General features: G+C 38.8%; 1 protein-coding gene across 2 annotated transcripts in view; it reads right to left on the reverse strand.

Annotated features, from left to right (window-relative positions):
• Positions 1-13,154, reverse strand: part of CORO1C (coronin 1C) — a 72,522-nt gene that overhangs the window by 52,563 nt on the left and 6,805 nt on the right. The window contains exon 2 of one of the 2 annotated variants that reach the window (XM_074321108.2): positions 10,962-11,188. The exons of the other annotated variant lie outside the window; for it this stretch is intronic. The gene's annotated coding sequence lies outside the window, so the exon portion shown is untranslated. The remainder of the gene's footprint in view (positions 1-10,961; positions 11,189-13,154) is intronic. 2 annotated transcript variants of the gene reach the window in all.

The following is a 13,154-nucleotide window of genomic DNA, read 5'->3' on the forward strand; positions in this document are numbered from 1 at the left end:
AATCAATCAATCAAAATGGCATTCAGATTGGAAAGAAAGAAGTAAAACTATAGTATCTTCTAATGCAAATGACATCTTACATAGAGAAAATCCTAAGGAATCCACTAAAAACCTACCAGAATATACATGTTCAGTACGGTTGCAGGATAATAGATCAAGATACAAGAATTAACTGTTTTTCTGTACACTCATCACAAATAACCTAAAAATGAAATCAAGAAAACAATTCCACTCACAATAGTATCAAAAATAATAATAAAGTACTTAGGAATAAGCCTAACCAAGAAGGTGAAAGACCTGCTGTATACAGGCATAACCTCATTTTATCGTGCTTTGCTTTATAACGCTTCACAGTTGTGTTTTTTACAAATTGAAGGCAAGGCCCTTCCACCAGCAAAAAGATTATGACTCGCTTTATTGCAATACTAGCTTTAATGTGGGGGTTTGGAATGGAACCCACAACATCTCTGAGGTATGCCTGTATGAAAAACTACAAAACACTGCTGAAAGAAATTAAAGAAGACTCAATTAAATGTAAATTCATCTATGTTCATGGATCAGAAGACTTAACGTTAAGATGGCAATACTCCCCAAACTGAGCTACAGATTCAATGCAATCCCTATCAGAATCCCAGCTGACTTCTTCGTGAAAATTGACAAATGGATTCAAAATTCATATGGAATTGCAAGGGACCCAAAAGTAGCCTAAACAACCTTGAAAAAGAAGAACAAATTATGAAGATTCATACTTCCTGATTCCAAAACTTACTAAAAAGCAATGGAAATCAAGACAGTGAGGTATTAGAACAATGATAGGCATATAGATCAATGAAATAGAACTGAAAATCCAGAAATAAATTCATACATCTTTAGTCAAGTGATTTTTGACAAGGGTACCCAAACCATTCATGGAGAAAGCACAGTCTTTTCAACAAATGGTGCTGGGACCACTGGACAGCCACATGCAAAAGTTTTTCCCTGACCCTACACTATATAAAATAATTAACTCAAAATGCATCAAAGACATAACTATTAAGAGCTAAAACTATAAAACCCCTAGAAGAAAACATAGGAGTAAATCTTCATGACCTTGGATCTGACAAAGGAGTCTTAGATAAGACACCAAATGCACAAGCAACGAAATAAATAATAAACTGGACTTCATCAAAATTTAAAATGTTTATGCTTCAAAGGAAATGATCAAGGTGAAAAGACAACCCACAGAACGGGAGAAAACTTTTGCAAATCACGTATCTGATAAGGTACCTGTATCTACAAAGAATCCCTCCAGCTCAATGATGAAGACAATCCAATTTTTAAATGGGCAAAAAAAAATCGAACTTTTCAATGTTCAATAAACACACGAAAAGATACTGCACATCATTAGTCACTAGAAAAATGTAAATCAAAAAACCACAATGCGGTAACTACTTCACACGCAGTAGGATGAATAAAGCGGCGGAGAATATCAAGTGTTGATGAGGACACAGAGAAATGAGAACCCTCATACGCTGCTAGTAGGAATGTAAAACAGTACAGCTGCGTTGGAAAGCAGTCTGGAAGTTCCTGAAATGATTAAACAACGTTACCGTATGACCCAGAAATTCCACTCCTAGGAATATACCCAAAAGAACTGGAAACAGGTATTCAAACAAATACTCGTACATGAATATTCATAGCAGCGCACTCCCAATAGCCAAAGGAAACCTGAATGTTGAATATCCACTGGATGAACAGAAAAACAAAATGTGACATATCCATACAACGGAATATTATTTGGCTGTAAAAAGGACTGAAGTACACGCTACAACTTGGATGAACCTTAAAAATATTACACTAAGGGAAAGAAGCCAATCACAAAGTCTACATATTACGATTCCATTCATATGAAAGTCCAGAATAGGCAAACCTATAGACACAGAAAGTAAATTAGTGATTGCTGGGGTTGGAGGGGTGGGGGTGAAGGGGGACAGGAGTTTATAGCTAAAGAATAAAGAGGTTTTTTTTGACATGATGAAAACATTCTGAAATTGACTATGGTGATAGTTGTACATATTTGTAAGCATACTAAAAAAATGCTGAACTGTATACTTTAAATGGGTGAATTGTATAGTATGTAAATTATATTTCAATAAAGCTGTTTTTTCTCAATCTGCCAAGTGCCTAGCATAGAGTCTGAAACACAGTAAGCACTGTCCAATAAATGTTAGCAATTATTATTTAGGAGCCCATTAAGAGGTTTCTCTACCCAAGGGGAAAAAACCCAAGTCAATTCCCCAATTATTATGGGCCAAGAATATAAGTTTCACATAGGAGAACTAGCATCTGTTATCAAGGACCCTTCTTAACATTTTTTGTTCTCTCACTTCAGCATGGTATTTACTACATTTTAATTTCCCCTCAAACAAAGAAAAAAATGGGAACTATCTCAAACAGAAAAACCCCCCTCTTCTCAAGAGAACTGCCTGCATTATCAAATGGTATTAGTGTGTCACCAATTTTTAAAATGTTTAGATATAAATTTCCAAATTACGATCTCATATAATCAAACTTAGGAGTTCTCTTATTAAATATCTTGTCTGAAATTAACACAACTGAAGTGTCCCCAAAACTAAAGCATTTTATAAAAAAAATTAATTTTCTATGTTAAAAAGAGCAAAAGAAAAAATCCTGAACTAATACAATAGACACAAAGCCCCAGGAAATGCTAGGTACAATTTTAAACGTCTTGTCAGGGTTCGACCTTGGAGCAATGGCCTGCTCATCAGGTCTTTCAAGTACAAAATCCAAAAACAGCACAGGGCCTTTTCTTTGCAATTGGAGAATCATCACAGGAATAAAGGAGATGATGTAGCCAGAAGTCATTCATTAAGCAAATCAAAGAAATGTTTACAAATGTCAAAATAAATGGACTTTGGATGGGAGTAAATGCAACGTTTTTAATTTCCACAAAATGTGGGAATTATAAACCTTTCCTAAGGCCTTATATGATACGCAATTTATCTTTCTACCCATATTTCCAATAAGACAGGGACTATTGTAGAATGGTTTTCATTATCATAAAAACCACTATGTCTTTGAAAGACAATGTGAGGACAGGTTGAGAACATAGGCTCAACTATGAAATGCACTCTGGGACTTGGCTGAAACCTCTATTTTAGAAACATGGACAGTCATGTCCCCAGCCCCATTTTCCAGGTGATACAGAAGGCCAAAGAAAGAAGATTAAGGGCTAGATCTTGACTGTCCAGCAACTATCATAATAAATTTCTTTCTTTGTAAAAACGTTACCTTTTTTATAGTCACTATGCTGTACCTTCCCTCCCCAGGACTTACAGATCTTATCTATGCCTTTTGACCACCATCACCCACTTCACCCACCCCCCACTCCCTGCCACTGGCAACCACAAATCTATTCTATGAGTTTGGGTGTTTTTTTCCCCTTAGATTCAACATATAAGTGAGATCATACAGTTTTTGTCTTTCTCCGACATATTTCACTTAGTACAATGTCCTCAAGATCCATCCACGTTGTCACAAATGGTAAGATTTCCTTTTTTTATGGCTGAATAATGTTCCATCATATATGTCTATACGTAGATGTACGTGTACATATACATGTATAAAAACATATTTTCTTTACCCATTTATCTATCGATGGGCACTTAGGTTGTTTCCACATCTTGGCCATTGTAAATGCTGCAATGGACATGAGGGTGTTGATATCTTTTCAAGACAGTGATTTTGTTTCCTTTGAATAAATACGCAGAAGTGGAATTGCTGGATCATATGTTAGTTCTATTTTTAATTTTTTGAGGAACTTCCGTACTATTTTCCATAGTGGCTGCTCCAATTTATAGTCCCACATAAATTTCTAATCAGTAGATAATATACTCCTGTTTTTCGCTTCAAATGAAGAAAATCTAAAGCTGACTACCCATAGTCACAATACTTAACAGCTCATCCAAGGAAACAAAATACTATTAAAATTTTCTTTATATGTTGGGTAAACATCTTAACCAAGAACAAGCTGTGAAACTAAGGTCTACTTCTATGGTTTAAGGATTTACTTCATACGTGTCAGAGGAAAGTTTGCTAAAAATCATTCTCAGAATAAAATACATTCAATTTATAATCTTCAACCTCCAGGAGAGTACAAAGGCATGCTTTTATAGTACTGCCTACTGCCAAGTCAAGTGATACAGAGAAAATTTATTTCATAGGCCCAACACGAGAAATAAGTTGGGTGTTAGGAGAAAAAAATGTAGAGATAGGGTGTTTATATTGTAATGGCAGGCACCAAATAAAATACACTCAAAACACCTAAGTAAATGTTACTACATTTTCTCTATTCTACTTCCATCAATCTCATAAAAAACTGATCACAATTGACATTTTCCTGTTTATTGAGAAGTTATCTGTTTAAAGATTCCAGCAGATGTACTTCTATGGTTCGTATGAAAGGAAACACATCCTGCTAGGAACACATACAGGAAAACCCCTACTAGTAGCAAAATCCCGCTCAGCCCATTTGCTGAGTGAGACCTTTCCACAGCATCTGTTACTCCAGTACTCACCAGGCTGAGAAGGTTCCCCAGCCAGGACTACAGAAGACTCCCGAACGTCCCAGTGGGGAAAGAACACGGTCCCTCTAAGTTGCTGCTTTTATGGCAGGCACTTTTTAATGTTGAAGAGATCAGATGCATCATTTAATAGGAAATGGCAAGTAGAATCACAAATGAGGAAATAAATGTCCTAAAATCAGCTATGAAAATGGCAATGCCAACATTTAAAAATTCCTTTTGACAAGCTGGAAATGTAATCTGTAAGCCGACATAGAACACACATTTACAAAAACGCAGACACCCAAAGCAAACATGGGAGGTGCTCTGATTAAGTATAAAAATTCAACTTTCATCATTTCTGGATATGAGGTGGCTGAGCTTTTTTGAATTTTCTTGAACAAAACCTACCCGTGACACTCAAAGAGTTCACCTAACGAACCATTTTCACCGCATCCAAGTCCTTAACAGATTGATATATGAGATATTCCAAGAAAATGCCTAATTTACCTGCTTTAATAGAAGTGGTTCTTAAAAGGAAGAAAAAAAACACCCAACATTTGCTGTAAAGCACAGCAGAAAGTCAGATGTACAACAGACCTTGTACCCCACTGGTGTGGCTGAAATAGATTTACATTCCATTGATGACATTGAGGTGTTGGAAAATGCTTTTTCTAGTAAAATTGCTGACCATTTAAGACAACTGACGGCAAGTATGGAACAGCCTTGATGTTGGTTCAATTTACCATCATAAGAATGGTAAGAATAAAGGGAGTGGGGGGAAGACAAGTTTAGAAAACGAACAAAAAGAATAAAGGGGGGAAATTCACATTCCTCATAGCCCTCCAAACAGTACCATCCCATTACTCATCCAGGTAACAGGTGAGATGCCAAGCATGAGACACGCCAATCACAAAGGCCCTTTGTTGCAATTCAATAACCCAGTATCATTTTGTTTTAAAAAGTTTCTAGGAACGAAAAGACAAGGAAATGCAAGTAAGAGCTACCAAAAAGCTCAGTCCTACAGAAGCCTGGATTGGAAAGGGTTCCGATGCACATCAATTCCAGCCCCTTCATTTTCAGCCCAGAGACATTATGTGACTCGTCCAAAGACAAGGGACTCCAGAGAGAGACACAATGACCCTAAACCACAAAGTACAGTGAAGTTCAACTTTCTACCCCCTGAACTTTCCGTTTTTCAATGCTAAATGCCCCATCAAACATACAATTTGGCTTTCCCACGTCAGCCAAGAGTGCCACTCAGCGCTCTTTCATGTGGGTTCCACTTGGCCTGTTCGCGCAACTTTTAAATATGAAATTGCATTTTGCTCACACTTTATAAACATGACTAAACACAGAAAAATCAAAATTCAGAAACTGACCGTAAGCATTCAAATATACTGAGACAAACAACCGAGTATTAGGCCAAAGGAAGCAAATCTTGACTTCTGATTGAAAACCCTTGGGCTTTTTTTGCCAGAGGACTATGTGCTCAATCGTCAAAGACAATTTCTAAAAGGTGAGGTATAACGAAGAGGTTTATACTTTTTAAAGGTTTCTGAGAACTCCTTTTTTACAATTTGGTACTCATTGTAAGAGCCTGTTAGAAAGACAAGTTGGGGACCACCTGATAGCAACATAGCACTGATGATTACGAGTAAAATGTGAAGCCATGAAAATGACTGCTAAAAATTAAGTCTGACAAGAAATAAAATGGGCTATATACATACAGAAATCAAATCACCATGATGTAAACTTTAAATATCTTACAGTTTTATGTATCAATTATACTTCAATAAAGCTGAAATTTTTAACAAAATGCAACAAGCATATGAGCAGCAAAATAGCTGTTCAAACAAAGATTAGTATTTAAAGATCCTAAATCCAAAAAGTAAAAATCCTCAAATTAACTCTTCCACGCCTGTATTAAGGAGAGACCCTTTTATCAACTAAAGATGCACGAATGGGTCCTGTAATGCACTTAAAATAAAATAAATAAGGATGCCATTACAGAAATTTTGCAGTTACTAAAATGAGATGATAAGGTCTTAGGGGTCAGCTCTTGCTCTTCAATGACAGAAATACATATTATTACGCAGTCAAAATAAGAACAGATTTTCCCCAAGATCATGTGCAAGGATGATGAGTTCGCAATCCCTCCTGTCTCCCAATATTCTGCTTATCACCAGCCTCTTTATCAGCACAACCACCTCCACCCATCCTTGGAGCTTTGAAAAGGACTGAGAAATCTCCGTCATGGAGAGAGGCAGGCACTACCTGCCCAGAGAACACTGTGCAACTGGATAAAACTGTCTGCGGCTGCAGTCATCTCCCGAGGGCACCACAGGAGACTAGATTCAGAAGCTGAACTCGGCTCTGCCTCTCCCTTCAAAGAGTCAAATTAATCCCACGAGTTTTCATACCAACTGCAGAACTTTTACAGACAACACTGACCCAGCAGTCTTGCTTTAAAATTAATAACGAACGTGTTTCAAAATACTCTTTCTATACTGATGACCTACTTTTCTTATCAACAACTGGTAAAACGCACACTGTGTATGACTGTCTAAACTTGCTAAGTCTGTTTCCATTACTGAGTCAGATGGAGTTTCTCTCGGAATAAAATTTTAGTAATTCTTTGGCAATATTTTTATACCAGGAAATGAAATTAACTTGACTCCCAGATCTTTCTGTTGTTGTTTTTTTAAGGCATTTTTATAAAGACACTCATGAGCTAGTCACAGGCAAAACTAGCAACGTCAAAAAACAAACTAAACACCTTCAACTGAAGAATTTCAGTCTTCTCTTTTTAATACCCCATACCATGGGCAAGCAGTGATTAACTAAACATATACTCTTGACACTGTTTCAAGGGAACGCTAAGGTACAGTAGGAAAAAGTCTGGCTTGGACGTCAGACACGAGTTTATCCTAACACAGTCACCTACCCACTGAATCACTTTTGTCCCATGGTTTTTGGTTTCTTTTATAAAATGGGTGAACTAAAATACAAATTATTTCTACAGTCCTATTATAATCTAAAGGCTACAAGTCTGTAGGAAATGCTTCTTTCACTGGGATCTAATCCACAATTAACTAAGAACCAAATTAGTTCCTAGCACCCCCAGGGTTATATACACAGCACATACACTCGTCTGTGAATGCTGAATAGGTCTTCAATCCCGGTTATTCATCATTTATTTATTCAACATTCCATTATTTATTGAGCTCTGACCATACGTCGGGCCACCATGTTAGACGCTGAAGATGCAGTGGTGAGCAAACCGAGCTGGCCCTTGCTCAGGGAGCTTAGTCTCCTGCAGGAGACATACCGCAATCAGACGTTCATCCAAACATTAATGTGGGGCTGGGACAAATGTTGGGATGATGAACTCCATGGGGAGGAAATCAATAACCAAGGCAAAGAACCACCTCTTCGTATATTAGCGCCAAAGGGCATTCTCTATTCAAGTAGGGTGTCCGAAAAGAGTAAAAACATAGGAAAATATTTAAATTACTCATTGTACCTTTTCAGATTAATAACTGGATCTGTGGCTTTAAAATTAAGGTTGTTTGCCAAGAAAGGTGCCTGGATCTTGAAAGTAAACATACTGATCATGCCATTTCAAAATGAAACTGTTTAAAATAAAAATCTCCCTATGTTTCCAGAATTTTCAGACAAACTATAGAAACAGGAAAGTATACCTCTTAAAATCTTACTGCAACTTAGGACAAATCATTTTGTCTGATCCGTTTTGGTAAAATTACAACTATTTCCTTATCAGTACCCCTCTCTCTTCTAAGGGGGGGGGGGAACACAGACTATCAGTATCTGTAAAGAGTGCAAGAAACTGTAAGAATGTAACTCACTGGGGAAAATGTAGTTACAACCAAATACTTTTTATAATCTTTAAAAACTACCAGAAATAAAAGTGCCACACACACACACACACACACACCCCACATGTGATTACAAAAACAATTCATTTTTTGTGATCACTCATCACAACACCAATCACCGATATGATATAAACCAAAGCCTATCGCTCCTGAAATTTTCATACTGCACACATGAACTCCTAAAGGACGAGATCATTCAGCAATTGAAATGGTGCACAATTTGCACTTATTCAGTCGTCAAATTCTCAACTCAAAACGAATCCAAACACATTGCATCCTCGGAGCTGCCGGAGCCACTCAAATGCCCGAAGACCTGCCCCGTGATTCTTCGGGGCTGGGCCTGAAGCCACATCAGGACAAACCACGAAGTGGCAGACACTTTCCAGTCAGTCGATACATTAAAGGAGGAGAAATTCGAGAAGAGGAGAAAGACAGTATAGGGAAACTCAGCTGTTCAATGGCTACCTTAACTTTAAATCTGCATCTTAATAAAAATTATGGTTCTTCCCATATCTACTTTGACAAAAACTATCAAGATGGAAGCATGCTCCCCCTAGGATGTGGCTTCACTGAGTCTTTCTAAAGTCAAAGTTGCCCTAAGAACTCCACGCTACCAATATTTTCAATTGATTCAAAGAGTCAGTTAAGTAAATTTGCAATAAAGTACCAAAATGTAATGTCACCCTGTTTTTCAATCAGAATCCATGCTTTAAATAACCAGAACTCCAAAATTTGCTTTGCAAATGAAACACTTCAATACACATATATACACACACTTTGCTAACATTTATTTATAATGAAAACTATGAAGTTAGCTTACACAAGATAATTTAACAAGAATGCTTAAAATCAGGAGCCCTACACCACAGAAAACTTCCTCTTTATTCATACTCTTATCTTCTAGGAAAATGGGAAGACTGACAATCTCTATCACAAGCGCATCATGTAAAACTGAAATTCAATTATTCAACTATTATTTACTGAGCACCTACTATGTGTCAGGCAGTCTGCTGGGACATGGAGGCACAAAAAATGTAAGGCAGTCTCTTGCTTTCAAGAAACATGCAATATAGTAGCACTAGTGTTCATTTTCACAAACTGGAAAATACTAATTCTATACTTATATTTACCTTTGAATTTCTACTGATATAACCCAAAATTTCATTAGTATTAGCAATGAAATCATTACACTAGTGACACCCACAAATTACATTTGCATCTACTTTGATAACCTGTATCGGAACTATATTGACATGTTAGCCTAATGTATTGTGTTACAATGACTTTCCACAATCTGGGCCACCCTACCTGGCTGACACGACTCTCCCCCTTCACACCTGTTCCCAGTCAGCCCAGGGCTACTCCGCACACCCACAGGCAGGGCCTCACCCTCTGTTTCCCATAAATACTGACTCTCCAGCCCCCGTGTCCTCTTACCTCCTGCAGAGCTCAGTCCCACACAGAATTCAGCACCAACAATTCAGCACTTACGGGCTAGGGGAAGCTTGTCATGTACTTTTAAAACGACTGCACATTTTATAAGGAGATCTCACCATGAAGCCTGCCATGAACACTAAGCGAAGACTTTTTTAAATTGCACCTGAAAAACCAGGTCCCAACCTAATCCTTATTCCACTTAGCTTCATAAGTTGTTGGCATGAGAAGAGTTCTTGGAAACCGGGGAGTCCAAACCCTTCAAAGAGGCAATGACAGAAAGGAGTGCTCGATTATTTCCCCTTGTTTGTGGAAAGAAGGGGCTTTTTGGCACGAGTTCATAAGGGAAGAGAAATACGGATGGAGATCAGCACCTCGCTCTGGCCAGCACCAGCGGCCCCAAATTACAACATTACCCTGCCCCGACCCACTTCTCAAAGGTCACAGAAACCCAGCCACTTGGCTCAAACCTAAGACCCTTTTAAGCCTTGGTTCCCACACAGAAAGAGAAAAAAAGCGATGATGAGTATTGGGGGGGGGGGAAGTGGAGCAGATTGATGGTTTTTGAGGTAATAGGAAGACTCTTTCAAAACAGGCAGGCTTCCTCCTGATTCCAGGTGTCAGAGCCGGCCGCTTTACATGGGCTCTGCAGACCCCACAGGCCTCCGCTCAGCTTTCCCCTGCAAACACTGTCACCGTGACTGAACGCCAACATTTCAGAGAGACAATCTATCGATGAGCCTCCTTTTTTAAAACAATCAATACTGTACCTCTACAGGGTTAAGGGACATGAGTAAAATAATATAAATAAGGCCCACAGCTGTCCTAAGAGTGAGTAACAGTGATAGTTTAGTAATAACTGTGGTCATCCAGGAACACATTAGTGGAAATACATTTGAACCACTTGCTTTGCTACTATTAATACTATTTAAAGATCAAATTAATCTGGGAAGTAGAAGCTTCAAATTAAGAGAGAAGCAAGATGAAGCACTTGGAGGGCTGCTGTGGCCTGAGGTCACTGGGTACCACACAGCTTGTGGGCAGGCACTCGGGGGGTGACACATACCGTGTTTCCCCGAAAATAAGACCGGGTCTTATATTAAGTTTTACTCCAAAAGACGCATTCGGGCTCCTGTTCAGGGGATGTCCTCCTGAAAGATCATGCGAGGGCTTCTTTTCCAGTTAGGTCTTCTTTTCAGGGAAACACGGTAGTTCCTTCCTTCTGTTTCACATGACTCCCAGGTCCCAAGATCCAGATTCCCATTATCACCATTCACAGTTTCCAAAGCTGTGCTGTGAATTAAGCAGATTTCTTCAGTCTAGGCTGGGAACTTACCCACCACTTGTAATATTGAATCTACACCAAAAAAGGCCATCTGAGTTCCAAATAACTGCGTTAGACTTTGGAACACAACCCAGTCCTGGGCGGGGGTGAATGCACACACTGCCCCCAAACGGGAAGTGCATCTGGGCTCTCAACCATTCCTTCTTAGAGAACCAGAGGGTCCACAAGGATCCTTTGCAGGTAAGATGCATCATTTGCTCCACTTGACAGTGTAACTCAGCCCAATGCATGCAAGATACCCTGCATAAGATCAAACTGGAAGTCTTAGGCTTAAAAAAACAAAACAAAAAACCCCACACAACTTTCAACTTATCTTTTCCTATAGTAGCACTGTAAAGCTACAGTGGACCACATAAGAGAGAGACCCTAAGGGATGGTTACTCCAGTTCTAAAAGACAACATGCATCTTATTAAATATCACCCCTAAAGAGCTGGGGCCAGCGCTCACTGGCTCCAGCCTCTCTCTTGCCTGCCAAAAAAAACGAGAGTGACAATATTAAGCTAAAGACACTACTAACCGCAAAATTAATTCACCATTTAGCTTGTAAAGTGACTAGTCTCCTAATAAATTCTTCTGCTTAAGGGAGATGATAGCTCAAGTTTATATGTGTTTCTCAGTCACCACTCAGGCAGCATTTGAGTTTTTATATTAATAAATCAGCCTCAATTCTTTAAGTTCCTAAGAATGAAAGGAATTAGAATCTTTAACTAGAAAAGAATGCTTGACCATTATGAAAAGGAATTTAAGTATCTTTCATGTCAAGTAAGTAAATAATGGTGATTAAACATTTGTCCTAAGGAGGAGGTGCTTATGAATTTTGTCAAGAACCCCTACAATGTCAAGAGTGGAAAATACACCCCCCACCCCAAGAGATTTCATTCTCCCAACACACTTCCTTTCCCAAGTGTGTTTATGGCCTTTCACGAAACTGAAAACCTACAGCTTTGTTCATCCAGGATGAAAACCCCACAGCAGTTGTCAGAACATGTGGACACACATCGGATTCCGCAATGGGGCCAAAAGGCTCTTACACCAAACTGCCATGTGCCCAGATTCCCAGGCACAGAATGACTGCACTGTGAACAATGACCAACTTCTGCTCATCCTAAACGGTTTTCATTATGCCAGTTACAACCTATGTAGTTCAGTACTGGACTTGTGTTGTTTCTGTCAAACTTAGCATTTGCATATGCAGATGACCTAATGCTGCCAATGATTTTGGCAAGACAGAATGCAAGGGCACCTTTGAGATATTAATTATTGGTCTTTGAAACATTTAGAGGTAAGTCCTTAACAACCACTGCGTACTAATGGCCAGATTATAAGATGGAGGAAATAAAAGGGGATCAATAAAATACTATCAAGGAACTTTCCATTAAAACTAGGAAATCAAGTTTACCGAAGGTTTTCTATATTTCCAAGTTTCCCAAAAATGCATCTAAAAATCCTTGCTGAAAATCTGGACCAAGCTTAATAATACATGTGCAATCTGAAAAAGTGAGAAAAACACAAATAAACGTTGGTACTACCTACCAATTGTGATGATGAACTGAAGAGATGAGCTGCAAGGCTCAGTTTGTAGATCTGGCAAAAGACCATGGCAGAGGGTTAACACGTTGCGTACGGCGGGGTTTAAATTCCTCGTGAAGATTCTCGTGATCCGTACGCAACGTGTTAAGAGAGAACGGCTGCACTGGGGCAAGAATTAAAAAGGGAAAGCCAACATCAGGGTCACACTGTCAATCAAATTCTAAAATTCCACACTATACTACAAATGCTCACTACCAACTGTTAACACAAGTTCACACCGCTCAGCTGGGGGAGGAGGGAAGGAACAAGTGACGTTCCTGATCTTGGGCAAGTCTCCGAAGCTCCTGTGAGCACTGGCCCCACATCTGTAAGATGAGGAACAG

The sequence above is a fragment of the Rhinolophus sinicus genome, chromosome 9 (genome assembly GCF_057876585.1).
Source record: "Rhinolophus sinicus isolate RSI-liver-muscle chromosome 9, RSI-T2T, whole genome shotgun sequence".
Classification (NCBI taxonomy): domain Eukaryota; kingdom Metazoa; phylum Chordata; class Mammalia; order Chiroptera; family Rhinolophidae; genus Rhinolophus; species Rhinolophus sinicus.